At 37.4% G+C, this 6,000-nt stretch overlaps 1 protein-coding gene across 1 annotated transcript in view; it reads left to right on the top strand.

Moving 5' to 3' along the window:
- Positions 1–312: 312 nt before the first annotated feature.
- Positions 313–6,000, top strand: part of Cysltr1 (cysteinyl leukotriene receptor 1) — a 28,969-nt gene continuing 23,281 nt past the window's right edge. Inside the window, exon 1 of the mRNA XM_034485494.2 lies at positions 313–788. The gene's annotated coding sequence lies outside the window, so the exon portion shown is untranslated. The remainder of the gene's footprint in view (positions 789–6,000) is intronic.

Here is a 6,000-nt window from a genome sequence, read left to right as displayed (position 1 = left end):
CTCAGATTCTAACGAGCACACACTAGATTGGCATGTCCTTTTTCTCCTAGGATATGAGATACCAAAAAGAAAAAGGCTTTTTAAAAGGCTTTTTAAATTTTTTATAGAATCACAAATGTCATGAAGGAGGAACACACACACAGGCAATGTGGGAGGGAGGGGATATGGATAAAGAGAAGGAAAGAGGAAATATATCTGAAGATCGAGTTTCACATAATGCCAGATATATTAGCATATACTAGTAGGATTATCTTCTCCCCGCCTACAAATAGCCTACCACCCTCCAGTCATACAAATCAGTGAGAAGTAAGCTGAACAGCAGACACTCCTCCTTACTTCCCACCTCAGAGCAGCTGCATGACTTCCTGAGGATTCTATTGCAGTAGCCAGAGATAAACACTCATTTGTGCAGATAACCTGCAAGTCTCTGGTTTCTATTCTTCTTCCCTCTCTGTTCTTTCCCTTCCCCCACTTTGAACTAGGGAAGCTAAATTCTGGTGGGGTTGAAGCAGCTTGAGAAGTACTAAGAAAGAGGAAGAAGAATCGGGGTATATTGGCTAGCAAACGCGCTATGCCCTGACCTCTCTCCTCTGGAAAAGAAACTTTCCTAAAGAGCAGGAGCCCTGTGAATGGAGAGGACCATCCAGAGTGTCCAGATTTTTTTCTGCAGCTCACCATCCTGGGTTAGCTCACCAGGGGACTAGCAGATTGGAATTTCTGAAGATTTGGATCTTGCTTCAGGGAGCAATTTCAAAAGGACCTTAAACTGTGGAGGTTGGAATCAGCAGGTAAGAATACAAGAATACGGTGGGTGGAGTAAAGTTGAACTGATGGCAGATTTTACCAAATGCCTCGGAGATTGGAGATAACTGGTCTGCCTTATCTGCCTTGAATTAAGTTGCTAATCTGAACATCTGAATTCTTTGGGCTTTGGTTCTTGGCCAGAGATCTGATCATCTAATCAGCCTGTCAGCAAGTGTAGCTCACTGCCTCTGTTGCAGGCTCCAAATGACAAACTGTTGAGGTGGCACTCCTCAAGCCTCCAGCACAACTCAGCCAGAAGTGTGAAACAGACCTTAAGCTCCCCTTTTAAGGCTACTGTGGAGCTTCTGGGAGCTTCTGGGATGCAGTGGTAAATGCCTTTAAATGTGGAAAGAATGTGTTCAGCAGCTGCTGCAGGTAAACCAAACAATTGTAGGCTGACCTAGAATTTTCACAAGGCACTTTCACACTTTCTTTTCTTCTTACTTAATTCACTTTACACCCTGCTCACAGTTTCACACTTTTAAACTTCTCAGCATCCTATAATTGAGACAGGATGGTCCTTTCCTCCCACATCCTCATTCCCCTCATAGTTCTCATTCTACCCTCCCCAGCCCCTTCTCTTAGGTAACAGAGAAAAGTGACTCAAATAGGTTAACGAATTTCCTTGCAACACACCATTCTGCTAGAAACTGGCAATTTGACTAAAGACTCCTAAAAGAAAGCCCCAGCAACTACAGATAACTAGTAGAAATACCTATGACCTACTTTGTAACTTAGTATTAAACTCACTAGATTAACATTAGACTAAGAAATCATACAATTTAATCAACCGCCTGGAACAAGAACTTTTTTTTCCTTTCTTCTTAGCTATCTTTAATGATATGCAAATAGACTGGCAGGCACTACCTCTTTAAATCCAGTAGTTCTAAATCCCTGTGTCTGCAATTGTTTTGAAATCAAGGAAATCAAGCTACCATATATTTAAAGGGCAACTAACTTGGACCGGTCTGTATAATGCTTTAAGAATGATAGCAAACATTTTATAAAGTTTTATAAAGTACCATGACCAGAATATATTTTAGATGAAATTTGTATCTACACAATTTGAAATTTATCATATCTGTGGCATCAAGTTTAAGTCACTGAAAAATTGTTTCCTGTCATTATTTACAATTAGTGCCCCAATTGTGACTAAAATCTACCTGTGTCTACATAGCAAATAACCATAATCAAAAAATATTATGTTTACATCTATCTCTTTTAATAATGTTGCTCCTTGTTCTCTGAAAATCCTAATTATGCTGGTCATTCGAGTCCTACAAAAATAATCTAGACAATGATCCAATCAATCAAAATGGAAAATGTTACAGATTGGAGCAAAGCTGAGCCAGTCCTGCCAGAATCTTCCTGATTTACTGTTATCCTTTTCACTTCCCATTACTTGCCCCCTTCTAACTTGAATCAAACTTCTGATGCATTTATAAACTCTATCTGAGAAGAATGAATCTTCTATAGCCCAGGAAATTATAAATTGGCCTTTGGTGTACCATGAGCTGATAATGAGAAATCCTAAAGAGAGGAACCTCAAAGGATACGACAAAATTTGGGGCCTTGATACCATATAATACTTTCTCAATTGCTCTCTCTCTCTCTCTCTCTCTCTCTCTCTCTCTCTCTCTCTCTCTCTCTCTCTTTCTCTTTCAGCTTCCATATTTACTTTGGGGGTGAGGGCATTGAACACAGGCTTCTGAGCATTCTTAGCAACCACTCTACCACTGAGCTATATCCCAAGCTATTACTTTTGTCTATTTTACTATTCCTCATGTTCCTATTAAAATATTTCAAAGTTATTATAATCCAGCAAAGCAAATATTGTTTAAGCTTAATACAAGCAAAGTCTTACTTCCAAAGTGGGTAAGACATAGTCCCTATGCATAGAGGAAATTACAGTGCTGCTGTCACTATAAAACATAAAGAATGTAACAAGACAAACTAGTGTCATTTTTGATTGTTAAATAAAGCCAGAAGTAGTAAAGACGGCGCCAGAAAGGAGGCAAAATTTGGGATTATGCTGAGCAAGTTTACCTATTGTAAATGGTCAACATACTGCAGTATTTGAGTTCCATTCTAGTACCAGAAATAGCAACAGGGAGTGCACTTTACACCTGCAGGGTGCACAAAGAAGCCTAATCTGGCTACTTTGTGAACAGTAGTGAACAGATTGGGTTGAAAAATAACAGAAAGAAAATTTGAATAAAAGTTCAGTTACGTTGGTGATAGTGGACATGGGATGAAGAAGAACTCAAGAAACAGTAAGAGAAAGACAAAATGGAAGTTAAGGAGCAATTAGATTACAAGCATTGTTAGAATAACGGAGAAGTTACTCAAAGATAGTAATCTTGTAGAATACAGACAATGGTATTAAAGCTACTGGTAGCAACAAGTAACCTGGGATAAATGTAGGAATGAAAGACATGATGAGTTCTTGAGTTTGAGGTGAAGGCCAGAATCCAAGAAGAAATGTCTGATGGTGACTAGAAATCAATGACAGGTAAGAGATGGAGACCAATATTAAGTATACAGAATGTGATAACAAAGGGTAATGAAAACTCAAAATACTGGTGTTGGTGGTTCATGCCTTTAATCAGAGGTAGGAAGATCTCTGAGTTCAAGGTCAGCCTGATCTACAAGGTGAGTTCCAGGACAGCCAGGGCTATACAGAGAAATCCTGTCTCAAAAAACAAACAGAAATGCAAAATATATTTTCAGTGAACAAATTAAGGGCTGATACTATCAGTGCCTACATCTTCAGGCAAAAGAAAGAAGAGACTCCATAGGAATGTGACCCATAAAAAGATAATTACTATTCTTCCTAAAAGCCAAGAGTCTTGAGTGAAGGTACCAGGTTATCTATCTATCTATCTATCTATCTATCTATCTATCTATCTATCCAACTATCTATCTATCTATCTTTATCTATTTACTTAAAATTATAATAAAATTACATATTTCCCTGTCCTCCCTCCAACCCTAAAATATACCCTCTCTCCCGCCCCTCAAATGGATTATTTTACTAGCTCCCCTGACCTACCCAGCAGTACTAGAATGGTGTCTCATGTGTACTATGAACACAGAAATGAGCATAACATAATGACTCTAATATAATCAAGCATTGGGAACGTCTTACTCAAGATGTCTTCCAGCTTGAATTGATAAGTTCTTTGCACCCTTACAGCAGCTACTCTGAACTGTCCCATGGCAGATCTCAATAAGAAGGAATCTAGGCCAGAGAACTAGGAGCTCATCCTATCTTTGACTTTGGCTTTTAACTAGCTGTGTTCTTTCTGACAAGTTACAGAATATCAATATTTTTTTGTATCTTTGTGTATCAAATGCTGTAAAATAATGATAGGAGTATTTTTCTAAATTTGTTACAATGACATGTGTGAAAGCAACTTCACAACTCAAATCATCCAAAGGGTTGTATTCAAAGTGCATTCAATTCAGAAACAAAAAATCATCACACAACTGAATAATTATGGGAGAGTGTAGGGCTAGCTGTTTCTCACTTTCTATATACCACAGCTATAGGAAAAGGGCCTGTTAATATGTTCCAGGTTTGCCACTAGCAGTGCCTGCCATGCATGCTTAAAAGTGAATTCTGAGAAGAGTAAAATAGCATTTAAGATCTCTGTACTTGATTTTATTAGCCTAACTCCATTAAACCTGCTGATTCTTCTAATCAAAAGCTAGTTATCAAAATAATATTTCTACACTATGTTCAGAATATAATACAAGTACTCCACTACTGTAACCTAAAGACATTTATATAATAACAAAGCTAGTCATAATGCATATCCCTTTTCCTATAAATAACTACATACAGTATAAATTTCATACATAACTTATACTTATATATATATATCATATATCCCTTTCTAAAATACAAACACCTTATAGCTACTTTTACCCCTTACCTCAGTGTCATCTGGTTTCTGGCCATGAGAACATCTATGTAGTATAATTTAAGGAGTGCTGAGAAAAGCCTTCCTAGCATGAGCAACCACCTGAGAGATCTATTCATACTACTCAGTCCTACAAAAGAGACTGGTTCACAAGGCAGAGTGCCAATTTGCTGGTCCTCAGTGAGGAAATACAACTACTATTAAAGTCTGACAGCTTCATTGCAAGTAGTGGCATATCCTCATGCCTACAAAAGCCAATAGAAGAAGCCTTTTGATTCAGTTAAATAAAATACAGACATCGAAAGTACATTTATCCATGTTACAGTCCTGGTCTTAAAACTCCCTCAAATTGCAATTCCTTTTTTGCCTCTCAGAATTCTTCATAGGTTAGTAGAGTGTTTGTTTAAACATAGTTTGCACTGCATCAAAATCTTGTACTCTACTCATTCGCTCTATTCCACTCTGTGCTTGTTGCATCATGGTTTTTCCCTTTTTGGTGCCCCACCACTCCTTCCTGTAAGTTCAAGAAGTGAGTAGAATTATTTGGAGGGGAGGAAAAATATTTAAAATTTTATAAAAGATTTACCAGAGAGAGGACCTTGTAGAAATAAAGGGAGAAGGAACATAAAAGGAGAATAAGTAGAGACCCTTAGACAATTAAACATGGGGTTGGCCTCCCTTTTGATGAACAAGTCATCATTGTTTTTTAAAAAAAAATTAGTACTTGTAAAATGAATACATTGCAAGCAATTAAGGTCCCAACTTTAAATGAATTGGCAGAAAGGGAAAATTACTTGAGATAAAGACTTAAGGAGTCTCTGGGCACCCTCAAGAATTTTTTGTCTGGTTGGTTGGTTGTAGGGAGGGGTGGTTGGTTTGTCTTTGTTTTTATTTTGTTTTGTTTTGTTTTGTTTTGCTTTTATCTTTCATCAATTCTCTTTCAATAAAAGGGATTTGGCATCACATTTTTGAAATTTACAGCACACGATTGAAAAAGTTTCTCATCTGTCAGATCAGTAACTTTTGTTTTTGCATAGGATTATACTTGTATTGTCATGAACTAAAAGAGGCTCAATGGAGCTGAGCTAACAATTTCAACACTCAGACATTTCCAACACATCCTATGCACTTGTCCCAATGTTTCTAGGAAGTCTCCATGTGTTATTAAAAAGCTGCTGCTCTTCATTTCGAGCTGATTAACATTTATGCTTAATCTTAACTTGAATTTTTATTTAACATACATAAGTTATCCCCTTGATAACAGATAGTT

This window comes from Arvicanthis niloticus, chromosome X (genome assembly GCF_011762505.2).
Source record: "Arvicanthis niloticus isolate mArvNil1 chromosome X, mArvNil1.pat.X, whole genome shotgun sequence".
Taxonomy (NCBI): domain Eukaryota; kingdom Metazoa; phylum Chordata; class Mammalia; order Rodentia; family Muridae; genus Arvicanthis; species Arvicanthis niloticus.
This window is presented reverse-complemented; position numbering and strand designations above follow the sequence as displayed.